Below are 21,841 nucleotides of genomic sequence, written 5' to 3' on the forward strand. Positions count from 1 at the left end.
TTTTGCAACGAAATAAAGTAAAAATAGTTAAAATAGCTATATTAGTCCTAAATTAAATATTTAAGCTTAAGAACGTAAAAATTCCCGGGGAGGGTCAAAAATCACGTGCTTACAAGTAGTATTGCTCCTGCTAGCCTTCCTAGAACCACAGTTTCATACCATGTATTGGTCATATCCTCTAGTTTGTATGTTGCGAGCTCCATGGCTCTCTCACTAGAACATCCTAGAGCACTGTAACGATCCGGCCGGTTTTTTCATGAATTACCGCTCTGTTTTCCCCATTTTTGCTTCTTATTGCCTTGTTTATCTGTGGTATATGGTATCGGGTTAGTCGGTTCGAATTCGGAATGGTTTTGGTAAGGTTTGAGACACTTAGTCTCTAACGTTGGCCTTTGAGTTGGAAAGTCAACCGGAAGTTGATTTGTGAGCATTCGATCTCAAAATTTGGTTTTTATGATTCAAATAGCTTCGGGAGGTGATTTGCAACTTAGGAGCGTGGTCGGAATGTGTTTTGGAGGTCCAGAGTAGATTTAGGCTTGAATTGGCGAACTTGAAATTTTGGCTTTTTCCGGTTGATAGGTGAGATTTTGATATAGGGGTCGGAATGAATTTTGAGTTAGAGAAGGTCCGTTGTGTCATTTGTGATATGTGTGCAAAATTTTAGGTCATTCGGACAAGGTTTGATAGACTTCTTTATCAAAAGCAAAATTTGGAAGTTTTTGAAACCTTAGGCTTGAATCTGATGTCATTTGGTTGATTCGATGTTTTTTAGGTGTTTTGGAGATTGGTATAAGTGTGGATAGTGGTATATGACTTGTTCGTGCTTTTGGTTGGGTCCCAGGGGCCTCGGGGTGATTTTGGATGGTTGACGGAAGTTGGAGTTGGGGAGTTGCAGCTGAAGCTGCTAAAGTTTATCATAACCGCACCTGCGGCTTGGGAACTGCAAGTGCGGGCTCGCAGAAGCACCCAGAGGGTCGCATACGCGGAAATGGGCATGAGAGCTGGAACCGCAGAAGCAGTTGTTCGAGCACTCCTGCGATAGCGCAGGTGTGGGATTTCTAATCGTAGGTGTGGTATTAGGCGCTTAAGTGATTTGCGCAGATGTGCACCTGAGACCGCAGGTGTGAGATTGTGACCATAAAAGCGGTTTAGCTGGGTCAGAATATATAAATTATGGACTTCGCGATTTTTGGCCTTTCTTCACCATTTCTAAGTCGGTTTTGGAGTTTTTTGGAAAATTTTGAAGAGGGAATTCAAGGGAACTTCGTTGAGGTAAGATTGTTGAACCTAAAACTCGTTTCTAGGATGTTATTTCACTGATTAGGCTTGAAATTTATGGAAATTGGTGGTTAATAATTGGAGAACTAGGGTTTGAAGTTGGAGACCTTTGATTAGGGATTTGAGGGATCATTTGTGGTCGGATTTTGATGTATTTGATATGTATGAACTCGTGAGAGTGTAAGGATTTCAATTTTGTGATTTTTATCGGAATCCGAGACGTAGGCCCATGTTACGCCCTGCAGTATTACGTCAATGTTATGCTCTGCAGTAATATATCACGATGATGTTATGCCTCGCAGTATTACATTATGATGATGTTGCACCCTGTAGTATTGTACGTTGGATTTGTCATAAGGTAATTGACATCAGTCCCAGTAAAAGATTATTTGGAGATTATAAGGATTATGCTATTCCACAAGTGATGAATAAATTTGTAAAAGTGAAAGGGGAAGCAAGTCAAAGAAAATGAATTTTTTTTGTCCATGTATGGCATATTGGGAAAAATACGAGTCGAGCGATAATACCCGATGATTATGAACTAGTCCCATGCAATGTACTATATGACCACGGTAGTATATGAAGTATTTTTAAAAAAATAGAATTTTATGTAATTGTGGTAATTAATTAATTACCGGGCAGCGGGACATGACCTAATTACCTAATAAGTAGATAAAGATTAAAAATTCTCACACTCACCCCTACGTGGCAATAAGCCACCAACCAAACAAATGACTCATTAGTCATTTGTTATATGTGTCACATTAAGAATTATGGTGGCAAAGTTAAAGGATATGAGCCAAAGAAAGGTCGTAAGTGCTGACCAAAAATCTACCTCTTTAGTTGTAATCAATTCTTGTTTTCCTTCCCTTTAGATGTAGATATCTTTAAACCATTTAGACACAAATTACTATGGAATCTACAAGCCGCTAGTTGATAACTTAAGATCATCACATATGGCAGTGAAGTCCAAAGTTAATAAGCTGAGCACTCCAAGATTTCCTACTTTGGGGGTTTTCTCCATAATATATATGAAGATTCTCTAGGCTGAGATAGCTAATGGATTCTACAGTTTCACTCTCCTTGTCCGTAACAACCGCAGCTACTATAATATGGTTGCAGCTTACTCCTTTGCCTCTTCTTGGTTACTTGTGTTATTATTAAGAGCTAAGAGGTTCTCATGTCTAGAGTCTTGTGACAGAGAGCTAATGTCCTATTTGTACAGGTATGTTAAGGCTAAGCTCTTCCTTTATTTTGGCATGATCTTGTCATTACACAAGTTTGATAACGAAGTATAAAGAAAAATTCATAACCCGGAATTTACGTATATTTGTCTATTTAAACAAGTAGTCCTGTATATATACTTTTCCCTCTAATAACGGGAAGCGTGTTCATAAAACCAATTGTTAATTTGCATTTCATGTTTGAATGTACAACAGAACCTTTTCAATTAAAGGTATCTATGATATTCCTAGAAAGAAGTGAAACAAATAAAGAACCAAATATAAGTTAGTCTTATGCACAAAATTAGGTGCAACCTCCTGGGAAATACTACTGCCTTCATCATATGATTCAGAAATTTAGGTTGACAAAAGGCAAAGATGACCATATATGATTAGTACTGCAAGTGTTATCATAGGCAACTACTTTAAATACATGCAGGAGGTTAATATTTTCCTAGTTTTGTAAGTTACCATATTCTTCTTATCAGGACTTCATATTCAGTTGAGTATTTCCTTCTTCCAGTCAAGAGAGCAGAGTATTAAGAGTATTTTCATTACCATCGAGCTATAATCGATGGGCAAGCTCCTATTGGGAAACCTCTGATCAGATGGTAAGTTATATGACGATCCTACTGTGGCCGAGCGCATATGAGCGAGCCCAGTTGGTCGAGATACAAAGCCTAGTATGGCCAAGTGCTTATGAGCGAGCCTATTACGGCAGAGCAGTTATATATATACCAAGCCTACTGTGGCCGAGCGCTTATTAGCGAGCCCAGTTGGTCGAGATACAGAGCCTAGTATGGCCGAGCGCTTATAAGCGAGCCTACTACGGCATAGCAGTTATATATATATAAATATAGAGCCTTATAGGGCGAGACAACTATTTTACTTACTATATTAAGAGAGTTGAATCAGTATCAGCAGGTAAGCATATCTTCATATTATCTTTGACTTCCAGCTACTTGCAGTTACTATATTATTTGTTCAATTTCAACTTTCAGTATATTGCCTTACATACTCAGTACATTATTTCATACTGACGTCCCTTTTCTGGGGGCGCTGCATTTCATGCGTGCAGGTTAGACAGACAGACGAGTAGGCCTCCTCAATAAGTGTTGCCCGAGTTCAGCTTGATCGGTAAGCTCTATGCCTTTCGGAGTTTTCAGGTCTAGAGCCTTATGTACATCTTATATATATATATATATATATATATATATATATATATATATATATATATATATATATATATATATATATATATATATATATATATATATTATGAGTAGGTCGGGGAGCTTTTCCGATTATAGTATATCCATCAGTTGAGGCTTGCAGACATATCCTGTCAGTTAGTGCAATATGTTAGGCTTGCAGGTCTTGTATGTATATTTGGTTGGTTTGTCAGCTGTAATAGTTTTGACGGCCTTGTCGGCCCAGTTGTATATAGACATTTAGTCAGCACTCACAATTATCTTGCAATGTGGCCCATAGCTAAAGTATGATATCATATGTGCAGAGTCCCTTAGTTGCAAGTTAGTACGCAATGATAGGAGAGGCACTGGGTGCCAGTCTCGCCCTCAGGTTCGGGGCGTGACAGCCTAGGGGTTGGGTTTGATCAATTTCAGGATTTTTGATGTAAATTGGTTATTTTCGAGTGGTCCATGTTCCCTTATCATATTTTGATTGTATAAATCTGTTTTTGGATAGATTTGGAGCATCTGGAGGCCGATTCGAGGGGCAAAGGTATTGCGGGCTAGAGTTTGGACCGGATAGAGGTAAGTAATAATTGTAAATGCTGTCCTAAGGGTATGAAACCCCGAACATCACATAATTGTGCTACTTTAAGGTGACACACACGCTAGATGACGAGCGTGGGGTCGTGCACTGTTGGGGATTGTGACTTAGTCCGTTCCGTATGACTTTTAAACCGCGTATTTGATTGAAAACTATTTGTTATCATTGTGTTTTGGAAAGTATTATCATGTTTTGGGCTGAATGTCATATTTGGGCCTCGTGCCAACTGTTTTGGACCCTTAGGGAATTTTTACTACTATTTCTCAATGTTTTGACTTCATATTATACTCAGCGATGTTGTATTCTACTATTTTCATAACTCAACCATATTTACTCCGTTTTGATATTTTAAATGATATTTTGGGCTGAGCATCCTGTTTTACTGTTGCCCGAGTGGCTTGAGAGATTTCTGACTAAGTGAGGCCGAGGGCCTGTGTTGTGAGGATACTATGGGATCGGGTTGCGCGCCGCAGCAGTGTTGTACTGATTCACGATTATGAGGATGAGGACCAGTTTGATTATACCACGAGATGGTTTGATATCGCGCTTGGGCTGTAGGAGCTCCTCCAGAGTCTGCACACCCCCAGTGAGCGCGGGTACCCAATGTGAGATGTGATATTGCCCGATGGCCGTTGTTGTTCATATTATAGCCCGAAGGGCTGATAGGAGTGATTGTGAGATAGCTCGAGAAGCTGGTTCTGTTGGTATTTTGCCCGAGGGGCTGATTTATGTTTCTATCTTTTTCTCCCTATTTTCATCACTCGTTTGAACTACTGAAAGATATTTTAAAAGGGTTTTTATTGAACTAAGGTGTTTTTACGAGCTTTTACTGTTTTATTGCATTGTCCTGGTTTTATACTGTTTTTGTTGTAGAATTATGCTGTGTTTTACATGTTTTCTTATCACTCAGCTGCCTTTACTTTTATTACTTACTGAGTTAGCGTACTCACATTACTCCCTGCACTCGCAGCCCAGTGTTTCTCCTTCCTATATTTACTTCACTTTGTACTAGCCTTGTATTAGACTATGTTGTCTTTTCATACTCTTAGACGGATTTTAGATGCTCATGACTGGTGACACCCCGATGTTGGGCTGTGTTTGATTCTGCACTGTTCTATTCTACTCTTTATTTTAGGATTTTTAGCTTATTAATGACTTTAAATGATCTATTATAACTGTTTAATTGGTTTGGGGTTTTGTGTCGACTAGCCTAGTTTCACGATAGGCTCCAACACAACCGGGTCCGGTTTATGGTCGTGACAAGTTGATATGAGAGCCTAGGTTACATAGGTCTCACGAGTCATGAGTAGGTTTAGTAGAGTCTCACGTATCGGTACGAAAACGTCTGTATTTATACTCAGGAGGCTGCAGAACCTTTAGGAAAACTTCATATTCTTGAATTCTTGTCGTGCGAATCTATTAATCCGAGTACTAAAAACTTATGTTATTCTATTCTCTCACAGATGGTGAGGACATATGCTACCGGTTAGGATGGACGACCACTAATACCACCAAGTTGGGGCCACTAGAGGTCGAAGATGCGGTCGATGCTGTGGTAGGGGCATGGGTGTAGCCCGCACAGCAGCTAGGGCAGCACCTGCAGATCTACCAGCCATCCCAGTTCATGATCAAGTCCCAGTTGCGGATGCTCCAGCAGGACCAACAGCACCAGCTGTGCCTATTGTGATTCCAGGTCTTTAGGAGGCCCTGGCCCAGATTCTATCAGTATGCACTGGCCTAGTTCAGGCGGCCTCAGTTACTACAACCGCATATACTTCTCAGGCCGAGGGAGGCACTTAAACTCCCGCCGCTCGCACACCTGAGCAGGTTATGCAGGGACTTCAGACACCGGGGGCACCTCCAGCCCAGTCGGTTGTAGCTATTCAGGACTATATAGCTCTTGTTATGCCAGAGGACGAGCAACGCAGATTGGAGAGGTTTGGTAGACTTCAGCCTCCGACTTTCAGTGGTACAGAGGACGAGGATGCCTAGGCTTTCTTGGACAAGTGCCATAGGATTCTTCGCACAGTAGGTATTTTGGAGACCAGCGAGGTTGTATTTACTACTTTTCAATTTTCTGGAGCTGGCTTCACTTGGTGGGAGGCTTATGAAAGGCGTAGGCCTGTAGGTGCAGCACCCCTTACCTGGCAGCAGTTCTCCGTTCTCTTTTTGGAGAAGTATGTGCCACAGTCTCGCAGAGAGCAGTTGTGTAGGCAGTTTGAGCAGTTGCGTCAGGGAGATATGACTGTGACACAATATGGGATGAGGTTCTCGGAGTTAGCTCGTTATATGGTTTGGTTGGTTCCTATAGATAGAGAGAGGATCATGAGGATCATTAATGGCCTCACATATCAGCTTCGGATTCTTATGTCCATGGAGAGGGTGTATGATGCTACTTTTGAGGAGGTTGTTGACATTGCTCGCGAGATTGAGTCAGTTCGTCGCCGGGAGAGAGATGAGAGGGAGGCCAAGAGGCCTCGGGGGATCTGGTAGTTATGATGGTGCTCTTTCGAGAGGTCAGTTTCAGCATGGCTGAGGCCGGCCATTAAGACATGCTCAGTCAGCTCGGTAGGTTATCGTGGGTCATCATCGGGTCATGGCTCTCACAGTTCTCATCAGGGCCATTCATCACTCAGTGCCCTTCCAGCCCAGAGTTCATCCCATACTCCATCAGTTCAGGGCTCTTCTTTGCCAGGTGCATATGCTAGTCATTCCGGTGCTAGGGGTCCCTTCAGTCCCCGTCTCCAGCACCAGGGAGTTGTTATGAATGTAGAGATTTGGGTCGCATATGGAGGCATTGTCCTTGTCGTCTTGGGGGTTCATCTCAACAGTGGAGTCAGCCATCAGCTTTAGCGCTAGTTACTTCACCACCACCCACCCACCTAGCTAGGGGTGGAAGACAATCAGCTAAGGGCCGCCCTAGAGGGGGAGGTCGATTAGGTGGTGGTCAAGCCCATTTCTATACACTCCCATCTAGACCCGATGCTATTGATTCAGATATTATGATTACAGGTATTGTCTCAATCTGCCACAAAGATGCCTCTATGTTATTTGATCCCGATTCCACTTTTTCATATGTGTCATCATATTTTGCTCGTTATTTGGATATGCCCCGTGAGTCTCTTGTTTCATCTATTTGTGTATCTACTTCGGTGGGTGATACTATTGTTGTGAACCGTGTGTACCAGTCATATGTGGTGACTATTGGGGGTCTGGAGACCCGAGTGGACCTGTTATTGCTTTGTATGATGGACTTTGATGTGATATTGGGCATGGATTGGCTATCTCTGTGTTGTGCTATTTTGGACTGTCATGCTAAGATAGTGACATTGGGTATGCCGGGTGTGCCACAGATTGAGTGGCAAGGTTCGACTGATTTTGTCCCCAGTAGGGTGATTTCGTTCTTAAAGGCCCATCGGATGGTTGGGAAAGGTTATCTTTCATACTTAGTCTTTGTGAGGGATGTTGGTGCAGAGACTCCTAGTATTGATTCTGTTCCTGTTGTGAGGGATTTTCCCGATATGTTTCTTGTAGACTTGCCGGGCATACCACCGGACAAGGATATTGATTTTGGTATTGATATGGTACCGGGAACTCAGGCCATTTTTATTCCACCGTACCGTATGGCACCAATGAAGTTGAAGGAGCAGCTTCAAGAACTCCTTGATAAGGGGTTTATTTGGCCTAGTTTGTCGCCTTGGGGTGTGCCTGTTCTATTTGTGAAGAAGAAGGATGGCACGATGAGGATGTGCATTGATTACAGGCAGTTGAACAATGTAACAATCAAGAACAAGTATCCTTTGCCTCGTATCGATGATTTATTTGACCAGCTTCAGGGAGCGAGAGTGTTCTCCAAGATTGATCTATGTTCAGGTTATCACCAATTGAAGATCAAGGACTCGGATATTCTTAAGACAACTTTCAAGACTCGATATGGTCATTATGAGTTCCTTGTGATGTCTTTTGGGATGACCAATGCCTCGGGCCCTCAGCAGCGTTCATGCATTTGATAAACAGCGTGTTTCCGTCTTATCTTGACTCGTTCGTGATTGTTTTCATTGATTATATTATGGTGTACTTACGTAGTCAAGACGAACATGCGGAGCATTTGAGAGTTGTGTTACAGAAGTTAAGGGAGGAGAAACTTTATGCAAAGTTCTCCAAATATGAGTTTTGGCTCAGTTCAGTGGCTTTCTTGGGGCACATGGTTTACAACGAGGGTATTCAGGTTGATCCGAAGAAGATAGAGGTAGTTCAGAGTTGGCCAAGACCGTCCTTAGCCACAGAAATTCGCAGCTTTCTTGGGTTGGTGGGTTATTACCGTCGATTCGTTCAGGGATTTTCATCTATTGCATCACCCTTGACTAAGTTGACTCAAAAGGGTGCTCCTTTCATGTGGTCGAATGAGTGTGAGGTGAGCTTTCAGAAGCTCAAGACTGCCTTGACCACAACTCTAGTGTTAGTTTTGCCATCAGCTTCAGGTTCATATACCGTGTATTGTGATGCTTTGAGAGTTGGTATTGGGTGTGTGTTGATGTAGGAGGGTATAGTTATTTCTTATGCATATCGTTAGTTGAATCCCCATGAGATGAACTACCATGTTCATGATTTGGAGTTGGCTGCCATTGTTCACGCATTGAAGATTTGGAGGCATTATTTGTATGGTGTGTCTTGTGAGGTGTTTACTGATCATCGTAGCCTCCAACACTTGTTCAAACAGAAGGATCTCAATTTAAGGCAGCGGAGATGGTTGGAGCTGCTAAAGGATTATGATATTACTATCTTGTACCATCCGGGGAAGGCTAATGTGTTGGCCGATGCTTTGAGTAGGAAGGAGGTGAGTATGGGGAGTTTGGCGTATATTCTAGTTGGGGAGATACCTCTTACAGTTGATGTTCAAGCCTTGTCCAATCGGTTCGTGAGGTTAGATATTTCGGAGCCCAGCCGGGTATTGTCTTGGGTGATTTCTCGGCCTTCCTTATTTGATCGCATCAGAGAGCGCCATTATGATGATCCTCATTTGCTTGTCCTTAAGGACAGAGTTCAGCACGATGATGCTAGAGATGTGACTATTGGTGATGACGGGGTGTTGAGGATGCAGGGCTGGATATGTGTGCCTAATGTGGATGGGCTTCGGGAGTTGATTCTAGAGGTGGCCCATAGCTCGCGGTATTCCATCCATCCGGGTGTCGCGAAGATGTATCAGGATCTCATACGACATTATTGGAAGAGGAGAAAAAGAAGGACATTGTGGGATTTGTAGCTCGGTGTCTCAATTGTCAGCAGGTGAAATATGAGCATCAGAGACCGGGTGGCTTGCTTCAGCAGATGGATATTCTAGAGTGGAAGTGGGAGCGGATCACTATGGACTTTGTAGTTGGACTCCCATGGACTTTGAAGAAGTTCGATGCTATTTGGGTGATTGTGGATCGGCTGACCAAGTCCGCGCACTTCATTCCTATGTGTACTACATATTCTTCAGAGCGGTTGGCAGAGATCTATATCCGAGAGATTGTTCGCTTGCATGGTGTCCCAGTTTCCATTATTTCAGATAGAGGTACTCAATTTACTTCACAGTTTTGGAGAGCCGTGCAGAGAGAGTTGGGTACTTAGGTTGAGTTGAGCATAACTTTTCACCCTCAGACGGACGGTCAGTCCGAGCGCACTATTCAGATATTGGAGGACATGTTGCGCACTTGTGTCACTGATTTTGGAGGGTCATGGGATCAATTTCTATCGCTTGCGGAGTTTGCTTATAATAACAGTTATCAGTCGAGTATTCAGATGGCTCCATATGAGGCTTTGTACGGGAGGCAGTTTAGATCCCCAGTTGGTTGGTTTGAGCCGGTGAGGCTAGGATATTGGGTACAGACTTGGTGCAGGATGCTTTAGACAAGGTGAAAGTTATTCGGGAGAGGCTTCGTACGGAGCAGTCGATACAAAAGCATTATGTTGACGGGAAGGTTCGGGATATGTCCTACATGGTTGGTGATATGGTTCTATCAAAGGTTTCACCCATGAAGGGTGTTATGAGATTGGGGAAGAAGGGTAAATTGAGTCCTCGGTTCATTAGGCCTTTTGAGGTGCTTCGGAGGATTGGGGAGGTGGCTTATGAGCTTGCTTTGCCACCCAGCTTGTCGAGTGTGAATCGAGTATTTCATGTTTCTATGCTCCGGAAGTATATTGGCGATATGTCTCATGTTTTGGATTTCAGCACGGTTCAGTTGGATGATGATTTGACTTATGATGTGGAGCCAGTGGCTATTTTAGAGCGTCTGTTGATACCCAATTTTTTCCTATGTATTTTTATACTCAAAATACTTTCAGAATATCATATACATACATATATAAGTATGCCCAAGTGTTTTAGTATTTTTCCAATTTTTTTTTAAGATTTTTAAATTAATTTATTGCTCATTTTAGCAGTACAAAAACTAATAATTGTTCCTCAAATTATAATTTTGGTTAATAACTTATTTTATTCTCACATTTATACCAAAATATAGCTAAGGTAATTTTTATGCATTTTTACAAATTTATTTATTATTATTAAAGCTAAATTGTGTATAATTGCAATTTTAGCATATCTTAAGATTTAATTACGTTTATAATTACAAAATTGACTCTAGTATTTTTAATTTAATATTTACATTATTAATTAGTTTAGTACCCTTAATTTATTTTCAGAAATTATTTTACTATTTTTTATAAAATAAAAGGGAGAAAATGGCTATTTAAATACTAGCCCTATTTTATTTCAGTTTTAGCCTAAAATCAGCCCCAATTAACCCCAATTTCAAATTCAAATGGGCCAGCCCAATTCCTAAAATAACCCGTCCCTAACCTGCTTATCCAACCCGCCCAATTTCCCCTTTTGATCCAGGCCGTTGATCATTCTGATCAACGACCAGAATTACCCCTTTCCTTTTTAATTCCCAAACACCCCCAACCCTATCCCATTTCTCATCAACCGCCGCCTCTGAATCCTCTCATCTCTCAAACTCTCTCGAACCTTCCCCTAACCCTAGTAGCCTCCCATCATCCTCACCTCAAAACCCACCGGAATCCATGGCTTCTCAGGCCATGGAAACCTTATACTCACCTCCCTTTGCTCTTATACACTTGGTCCTTGAAGATTCGAGGTCTGACCTCGAAGGTTTCGTCCAGATCTCTGCCGATTCAAGGTTCTACGGCCATCTCCGACCTTGCTATGGTGGCGCCTGGTCTTCTGAGCCTGATTCTGATCTTCTCCGACTCCGATCGGACCTTTTCAAAGCCTTTCTCATTCTAGGGTTCTTCCGAAACCCTAACTATTCGAGGTTTTCTCCGATTTTTCTTAGATTTGTTGTGTATCCATGCTCTACTAGAGTTTTCAAACGATTTCCCAACTTTTCTTTCAAAAATTACTTTCAAAATCATTTCTTTTCGATTTAGGGTTTTCTGAAAATGCTTAAAATGTTTCTCTAACTTTTCTTTTCCTTATCTTTGTGTGTAGTTGTCTCTACTATGTTCTTAGGTTTTCTTTTTACCATGCATGTTCTTCTACTGTGTTCTTAGGTTTCCCTTTTATCACGCATGTTTTCCTATTGTGTTCTTATGTTTTCCGTCCTTTCTTCTACTTTGTTTTCTATGTTATGGTCTCACATGCTTTTTCGATATGTTCTGCTATATTCTGATATGCTTCGCCTACTGTACCCTTCTACCATGTTCTTAAGTGCTTACTGTTTTCTCTTCTACTTTACCTTGTTTTAAATTTCTTCTAAAAAGACCTGCTTAAGCATGTTTTCCTCTACTATTTCTTCTACTCTCATTATACTCCGAATTAGTTTCTTCACTCTATTTGTTTGGACTTTCTACTATTTTTACCTTTTTTCTCATGAGTTTCTGAAAGAAATCTCTGAGCCTGCTTCGACTAATTGCCTCCTCATCTATGTATTTGACTCGAGGTGGAAACCCTAGAATTTGGGGGTTTTGCCGAGGTTTGATCATGTGATTGAACTAGGGTTATATTTGAGAACCCTTGACTCTTTCAGACTAATTTTTGAGTCTTTGAAGTGAGTTGGGACCCCTTTGTTTTCATACAATTCTGAACTTTTAAATTCTTCTACACTAGACTCTTTCTACTAATTTCACAAGAGCATGACAATCTTTTTTTCCCGTGTCTGTATGCTTTTATATGTGACGAATCTTTCTTCAAAAGGGTTTTCAAGCTAGTGATTGATTCAGAATTACTGTTAAAAAGGTTTAATTAATTGTTTGCTGATTTTCCTTAAGTTAAAATCTTTCCCCTCTTTCTGACTTGGTTCATTCATACAAAATTTTTGACTTCTGATTTCTTGGCTAATAATTGATTTTCTTTCCTTAAATGTTACAACCATGTACTGTCAAGACCATGTCCTTAAATAGACTTTATGTATTTTCCCTCAATTTGCTACTTTGCACAAAGTGTTTATTCAATTCCTTTCCTTAAAGGGCTTCACCCGTTTGAATCTGAATCCATTAATTAAAGGGAAACCTTGTGTAATTTATTTTTAAACTATTCTCTTACCTTATTTCTGCCTGATTTCTACACTATAAAAGGGGACTACCCTTCTGCACTTTGACACACTTCGAATTGCATACTCTTACACACAGACACACACTGAAATACACTCGAAAAAAACACTTCTGATTACTTACTGTCTTGCAATACTGTTTGAATTCAATACTTGGCTTTGCTTGAGATCTTTTGGAACTACTTTGTTTGCAACTTGGCTCTCTCAAGGCTACTATTTTCTTACTTATTTTCCTCTAAAACTGGTATGTCTTTTATTTAATTTTCTGCCTCACCCTTATGTGTTCACTCTACAACTTCAGACTTTTGTTTACTTTACTGCTCATGTTCAGTAATTTGTGTTAAATATTTTTCTTCCTTGCTTCTATTTCTGTTATAAATCTCTACCCCTATTCCCTTCTATATGCCTGAGTTAAGGTCTTGGCCTGACAGTATCTTAATTACTGCCTAGGCCATAACCTGATCCACAATGGATCCTAGCTCTCAATGCTTGACTAGCAGGCTGGTCAGGGGTGTGCCAGCATCCCAATTGTTGGGCATGACCACTATCTTGCCCTGTCTCTCTCTGATTCCCTTCCCCCTTGTGCACTTACACCTATTCCTAGAATCTTAAGTTCTGCCCCTCTCTTTTTAGCCTTGCTTTGGGACCTTGAGTTCCCTCTGAACTTGGACATCTGAGAGCTGACCCTTCCACACTGCACTATAATCTAATTCTGCAATATATTGGGTGTAAGCATTGCCCGAAGCCCTTTGAGACTCTTGGAAACTTTTGACATATCCCAGATAAGAGAAAGGCTTTATAATTTGATCTTTGGAGTTGGTTTACTTCATGCTTCAGACAGAAGTCTGAATCAGGCTCTCCTTGGTTGGGATTTTTAGCTTTCTAATGTAATTTTATTTTACTTTTTTTATTCATTCTGGGTTGTAATAATTTGTAATAACTTATGGGATTTTATTGAAAAGGGGAGGGTCACTCATGTATGCATAAGGGTAGACAATATGTTCATAGGTGTTGTTACTCATGAATCATGTCTACAAGTTCTGCACTTTCGCATTTAATGTGTAAAAACCATGTCTATAGGCTTCTGCACTTTTGCATTCTAGAAATCCTGTCTATAGGTTTCTGCATTTCTGCATTTTAGAACTCTTGCCTATAGTTTCTGCACTTCATACATAGATACCATGTCTATAACTTCTGCATTTCATATATAGATACCATGTCTATAGCTTCTGCATTTCATACATAGATACCATGTCTATAGCTTCTGCATTTCATACATAGATACCATGTCTATAGCTTCTGCATTTCATACATAGATACCATGTCTATAGCTTCTGCATTTCATACATAGATATCATGTCTATATCTTCTGCATCTCATATAGAGACCATGCTTATAGGTTTCTGCATTTCTGCCTATCATATAGAGAACATAGATTATCTATAGAGCTTCCTGAATTCTGCATATGCATCCATCATTAGGCAAACGTGTACATAGGTTTAAATAACAATCAGTATTTTAGGTACCATGCCTATAGGACTTCTGCACTTCTATAAATGTTTAAAATCAGTAACGCCTAGAAAGCATGCCTATAGGAGCTATCAACTAAATCAGAATCGTTCAACTTGCTTATAAGTCTAAAATCAGTAACAACAATGCTTGAACATCTGCAGAACTCATGTTCCTGCAATTAATAAGTCTTCTTCTGTAAAATTAGTATATTTCTCTCCTGCATTATTAGATATCATGCCTATAGGTTTCACCTAGGCAAGCCATAAGATGAATTAATTAGCTGAATCAGACTTCGTTAAATTCCAACCAGCAGGCAGGTCTGATTCAGATTTCTTATCTGAAATACGTAATAAATCAGTCTGCCTCACGCATTTTTTCTAAGTTTAATCAGACCATAACCAGTACATGCAAGACATGTTAAACAATCTGTCTTTAAGTGAGGAGGCATGTTTGAGCCTTTTAACTATTATGTGTTTTCCCATATCTGCTTTATGTGTTTTGTTTGTCGCCCTAGAATTTTATCCTTTTAAAACCATAAAAGCCCAAATCTCCCTCCCTTTTAGGATTAGTAGTCCCATCTGCCTCCGGGACTGATAAGATTGGGACGGGTAATAGCATGCAATAAGTAACGATACTATTCCGCGCTTTAATACCTTAACGGGGTGGGAAGGGTAGATATGGATATGATGACCAGTGCGCTAATATCACATGCGACCCCTCTTTTGAGGAGTGATTGCTGGGTATTGCATTGAAAGTGATCCATATTAATCATAAACCTAGGACCTCTCTCCCTTTATTTTCTTTCATCTCTTCTTGTAAAACTATTCAAATCTTTTTCATAAATTTCTGCCCTCTCTACTTACCATCAAAAGCTTTCAACTTATTTGCAATGTTATATGCAAGTCCCTCTATTTGAACCCCTAATTGCTTATTTGATTATATGAAGTCACAATTGTAAAATGGACGGGACCACACTAGTGGATCTTGAGGGGTGCCTAACACCTTCCCCTCGAGATAATTTCTAGCCCTTATCCGAACTCTGGTTTTCCAACTCAAACCTTTCTTAAAGTGTCCTAATGCACTATAATCATTAGGTGGCGACTCTTCAACTTCTAAACCCAATTCTCGAAAGGGAATAGAGTTGTCCTCCCAATGTCGTATACCCGATTTCGACCCAAATAGAAAAATGGGGCGTCAACAGCATGACGACTCTGCTGGGGAGATTCTTTAGGCTTTTACCATTGCATGTTGCTTGTGACTTTACTATCTCATTAATTGCTTTATTTACTGTCTTTTATTCTTTCACTACGAAACTGACTTGGCTCTTCATGTCTTTCTTTCCTTTAACTGCTTTCCATTACTGCTTTATTTCAATACTGTTGTAATTACTGCAATTATTGTAATCATCTATCTTATGAACATGGAAATACATGTCAATTTGTTTCATTCTTGTAAATTGCATCTTCAACATCATATTCCACTCGTGCCAAACAAATACCATAGCAACGCTTATAATGAGTGGTTGCGCTCTTCCAATATTATCACCCTTTAAAATTGGCAAAGGCGTATTTGCGGTAAAACCAGTCGATCAGCGGTGCAGTCGACGGTTCTGTGCCTTTCCCTCTTGAGTTGTCCGCTCAAGGGTACCTGTCTAATACCCCAATAGAAACCTTACCCTGTTCAATTGTACATGCATTATGGTCGAACCTAGCCGAATTAGTTATGTTGTCCGCTATGTTGTCCAGGGAAACCCAAACGAACACCTACATGTTTTGTGCATTTATTTGGAGACCTAAATGCTTGCTATGTTAATTATTGGTTTAAATAGTCGAGTCTGGTGGGGTAAGGACCTAACACTCTGTTTTGCAGAAAATGAGGCACGAAGTCCCCAAATTTGGCATGGTAACCAACATTAATCCAAGGCTGTTAAATTGGTGGAAAGACCTCTACTCCAGTGATCAGACGCTCATCCGTAAATACTTAGGGAATCTGCCTTCTCTTCTAGAAATCCAGCCTGACAACAAAATCATAGAGGCTGCAACTCTACTCTGGGATAGTGACAGGTCCGTGTTCTGCTTCGGGGACCTTGAAATGACTCCTTTGCTCGAAGAAATAGGAGGTTTAGCTGGTATTCCTTGGGAGACTCCGGGTTTGCTTATGCTAGAGAATCGCAAGGGTAGGGGTTTCTTTAAGATGGTGGGATTGAAGAAGAATACAGACTTGACCTGTCTGAAAGACTCCTACATCCCATTCGACTATCTGTACGAGAGGTACGGCCATAGCAAGTCATACCGCACCTACTCAGATGAATTTGCCCTCACCTCACTGGGGCATATTCACAGAAGGGTCTTCGTATTCATGTTTTGTTTCCTGGGGATGATAGTGTTCCCTATGAAGAAGGCTAGGATCCACACCAGACTGGCCATGGTAACCAAGACTCTGATGGAAGGAATTGGCGGACAACCTTTCAGTATAGTTCCCATGATCGTTGCTGAGATATACCGAACCCTGGACAACTGTCAGCGAAAGGCCAGTCATTTTGAGGGATGCAATTTATTACTTCAGCTCTGGCTCATGGAGCACCTCTAGAAAGGAGAATACCAACAAGAGATCTTACGCAGAGACTAGGATGATCACATCGCCTTCCACCAGCCAAGGCGCATGAATTATATGCCTAACATGTTCGCTCAGCCAGAGGACGCTGGAGGATGGGTAGAGTTATTTGAGAATCTAAAGGAAGACCAGGTACAGTGGATGGTCGAGTGGTTCCCTACGGAAGAATTCATTGTTCGATCCCGAGACGCACCATTTCTCATACTCATTGGTCTAAGAGGAACTTATCCCTACGTTCCCCTCCGGACCATGAGGAAGGCTGGAAGTAATCAAATCATACCAAGGATCGACAAAATGAGTCACTTCAGGGCTGATTTCCAGGACGATGATAGCCCTCACAAATGGCAAGCTCAGCACATGTGGCATTGCAAGCTCGTTTTGGGGAAAGAATCTATTGAGCCAGACAGGTATCACGCCGGTTGTGTGCCGCACTATTCGGGTTGATTGGAAGATAATCATAATGGTATGGGTCAGCCCGAGTTCATTCGAAGACACAGAATTATCGACGAGAAAGCTGAAGCGCGGGTTAAGTACAATCAACTCTGCAAGAGAATTCGAGAGTGTGAAAGTGAGCGTCGGGAAATACAAGAAGCCCATCAGAAGTTGATCGAGGAATGGAAGGATATGGCGGTCAGTGCCAACAAGCGACTAGGGTATTTGGAACGAGGTCTAGTGGAGCTAGAAGGAAAGTTCCTCAAGAGGATTGAAGACTGTCAAAACGCTGAAGGGAATGCAGGCAGACATTTGGCCCGAGCTTATCTGCTGCTAGGACTGCGCGAGCTAGTAAAGCTGTTCGAGGGAGACAAAGATGCCGAATCTGGGGAAGGTCCTTCTGGGACCAAGTAGTTAGGAGTCTTTTATTTTTGTTTAATGATGTAATAAGGCCAATGGCCACTAATGACATTTTACTTTCCGCTATTTTAGTGTAGTTTTGGATTCGTCTTATTTTTATCAATAAAATGAGGCATTTAGCGTTATAATTTCTCCAAATTAATTTGTCGCTAGGCCTACCTCGGGCACAATGGGGCACCCAAATTAGGACACGATTTATATTCTTGCACAATGTGTTTATGCAACATTTTCTTCTCATAGCCCGCACTAACTTGTTACCTTTTTTGTTTTTATTTTATTTTTTTTATTCCCCTCCCCAAAGGTTAGTTCGTGCATTCTGGCACCATCATCATACAATACGAGATCTAAGGGCCCTTCACCTCCTCCTCCTCCGAGTCTTATCCGGAACAAGAACAAAGGTAGAATGGGAGATTCAAGCGCTAGAAAGGAAATTGAAAGAATTGAGATTCCTCAGGGTACCCCGGTTGTTAAGGAAACTGCTGCCCAACTTGAGCAGAAATTATTGAAGTTCCGAGAAGAACTGGATCAAGTTCGGAACTTGGCAAATTTATCATTCTCTCTCACCGCTCCTGATGTCAACTTTTCAAATGCTCAAAATCCCGCACCTCCACAGAACACCCCACAACCACAGATGCAACCTACTCATGCTCAACATTGCAACACATGCCACACTCCAAACAACACTCCACTACTCATTCCTGAACCACTGAACACCACAAACGACCACCTCCACAACACTCCCATTTACGTAGATACCGTACCCCACTACACTCAACCAATCTCAAGTGCACCTGAGTTTGATGAAAAGGACTCTCTTATCAGAAACTTGGTAGCAGAACTCAAGAAGTTGACCAGCCGAGTCCAGGGAATGGAAGGAAACAAAGGTATAGAGGGGCTGAATTATGAGGACCTCTGCATTCAGCCAGATGTTGAACTTCTGGAGGGGTACAAACCTCCCAAGTTCGAAATGTTCGATGGCACGGGAGATCTCAGAGTCCATTTGAGGACATATTATGATAAGCTAGTTGGAGTCGGAAGCGATGAGAAAATCTGTATGAAACTCTTCATGAGAAGTCTGAAGGGGGATGCTTTATCCTGAACATCAGCCAGGACCCCAAGAAATGGACAAGCTGGGTAGGTATGGCATCGGATTTCATGGATAGGTTCCGATTCAATACAGAGAATGCACCAGATGTATTCTATATCCAGAATTTGAAGAAGAAGCCTATCAAGACATTCCACGAGTATGCTACTCATTGGAGATCAGAGGCTGCTAAGGTCAGGCCGACCTTAGAAGAGGAACAGATGAATAGATTCTTCGTCCGGGCTCAGGATCCACAATATTATGAGAGGTTGATGCTGATCGAGGGCCAGAAATTCTCCGATATCATCAAGCTGGGAGAAAGAATTGAGGAAGGCATTAAGAATGGTATGGTTACTAATCTTGAAGCATTGTAGGCCACCAACAAGGTTTTACAGTCTGGTGGCACGTCCAAGAAGAAGGATGTGAGTGCCATGATGGTGGCACAGGGAGCCAAATCACCACTAAAATACCACACTTATCTGTCACCTCCACTTACATATCAGCCCATCCCAAATTACCAAGCACCCGCACCCTCTTACCAAAATCCACCACCCGTTTACCAATCATCTCCACCTCCTACATATCAACCCACTTCACCCAGATACTCTCAACCTGCACCTATTTACCAAGCTTATAATGCTCAACCCTCTCATTACCAATCACCTCCCACTCGCCAAAATTTCCCTAGACCCAGACCAAATTTTGACCGCAGACCTCCCAGACAATATACAACCATCGCTGAGCCAATTGACCAGCTGTATGAGAGACTTAAAGCTGCTGATTACGTCTCCCCTATCCTTTCCATAACTCCAAAAAATCCTTCCCAGTGGGTCAACCCTAATAAGACATGTGTGTATCACTCCGGCATGAAGGGACATACCATTGACGAGTGTCGCTCGTTGAAGGACAAGATTCAAATTCTGATCGACAATAAGGTTATTGTAGCAAAGAAGCCTACTCCTAATGTCCGCAACGACCCTCTGCCTGATCACAAAGGTGGAAACATTCACATGATCGAGATCGAAGATGACTGGGACCCTAAGGGGTCGATAGGATTGATTGCTGAGGGTGATGAGCCAAAGAAACCGGCGGTCACACTTAACCCAATTGTTGTGCAGAATCAGTCCCCTAAGGGCAATGAAGTAAATATGTCTATAGCTCTCGAATTTGAAGCACCTTCTTCTGCAAAGGCGCCCGGACCAATTGAGGTTGAGTTTGGAGTCCCGAAGGTGCCTACACCTTTCGAAGTTGTTGTGTTACCAACAAGGGTACCTATTCCTGTAGCAATGTTAGACATAGCACCATTCCACTCAAATGCCATACCATGGGATTACACAGCTGAAGCAAGGAGGAAAGGGAAGACCAAGACGGGAGAAGCAATTGTTGCGCAGGGTATGACCAGAACAGGCAGGGTTTACACTCTAGAGCACCTAGCTGAATACAGTAAGCAAGCCTCTGGGCGGACTATTGAAACTGGGCCCGATGATCTTTGGAGGAAAATACAAGTTAAGGAGTATTCAGTCGTTGAGCAGTTGAACAAAACCCCAGCACAGATCTCCATCCTAGCTCTTCTGCAGAGCTCTGACACACACAAAAATGCCTTGATAAAGATATTGGGCAAAGATTATGTGCCCAGTAACATAACTGGAGGCGAAATGGAAAATATGGTAGGGTAAATACTGGAAAGCTACAAAATCACCTTCCACGAAGATGAGCTGCCGCCGGAAGGACTGAGTCACAATAAGGCCCTGCACATCATCGTGCAATACGAGGATTACTTCATCACTAGAGTCTTGATCGACGGAGGCTCCAGCCTCAATATTTGTCCATTGATAACTCTCAGAACATTGGGAAAGAGCCTGCACGAGATCAAAGATGGGGCCATCAATGTCAAAGCCTTCGATGGGTCCCAAAAGTCTACTATCGGAGAGATCACCCTATGCTTGCAAATAGGGACAACCTGGTTCGACATTGACTTTCAAGTGATAGATGTCCCAGCATCCTACAACTTGCTGTTAGGACGACCATGGATCCACGCTGCTGGAGCTGTAGCATCGACCCTGCATCAGGCAGTGAAGTTCGGATGGAATCACCAAGAGGTGATTATTCATGGCAATAGTAGCAACCCCATATATAGTCGCCAGACCATCCCGATGATTGGAGGCAGAAGGATAATAGGTGGAGAAATGTACCATCACATCGAGCGGGTCAACACTGTAGACAAGGATAAATGGTGGGATAACAAGATTGAAAGTATCTTGAATTGGTGTGGATACGAACCTGGAAAGGGACTCGGCAAAAACCTCCAGGGAATCACCAAACCCATCAAGCTGAAGAAACATGGTACTACATTTGGTTTGGGGTATGAATAAGCTTGGAAGGAGTTCAATGACTGGTCGCCACCATGGCGCAGTCCCTACTATCCACTGGAGCATCCGATACCTCGCTTGGAGTAGACTTTCCTGCCGGCAGACATCATATATGGATCAGAGGAAGATGAAGCATTAGCAACCATGAAGAATCTGTTCCTGGAAGATGATGATATAGCTGATGTGTTATTTTCGAGGAGGAAGGGGAGGAAGGCCCTTCTATACAAGCTGTGAACCAAGGAGAATGCCTCAGCAATTGGTCAATCAGAACCACCATGGCCCGGAAAGCTTCGGGGTAGCAAGGCTAAACAAAAGCACCATGCATCACATTTTTATTTTTACTAGCTGATTTTATTTCCGCATTGTCTTTAATTTTGAAAAAGCTCTGATATTCAAAACAATTATGAATTCAACCAAAGCATTTCAGTTTATTATATATCTCGCTCTTATTATTTTTCTATCATTCACTTTACACAACATAACTATTACTTGCCTTGACGATGAACCAACGATTGTGACTTGCAACGAGACAACGCAATAAACGGATATGGATTTAGAAAA

General features: G+C 41.8%; 1 long non-coding RNA gene across 1 annotated transcript; it reads left to right on the top strand.

Moving 5' to 3' along the window:
- The first annotated feature begins 2,079 nt into the window (after positions 1 to 2,079).
- On the top strand, positions 2,080 to 5,810 carry LOC142174812 (uncharacterized). The gene is made up of 3 exons (XR_012703883.1): positions 2,080 to 2,503; positions 3,580 to 3,638; positions 4,209 to 5,810. It is a non-coding gene; the product is annotated as an uncharacterized LOC142174812 (long non-coding RNA).
- The last annotated feature ends 16,031 nt before the right edge of the window (positions 5,811 to 21,841 follow it).

Source organism: Nicotiana tabacum, chromosome 20 (assembly GCF_000715075.1).
Source record: "Nicotiana tabacum cultivar K326 chromosome 20, ASM71507v2, whole genome shotgun sequence".
Classification (NCBI taxonomy): domain Eukaryota; kingdom Viridiplantae; phylum Streptophyta; class Magnoliopsida; order Solanales; family Solanaceae; genus Nicotiana; species Nicotiana tabacum.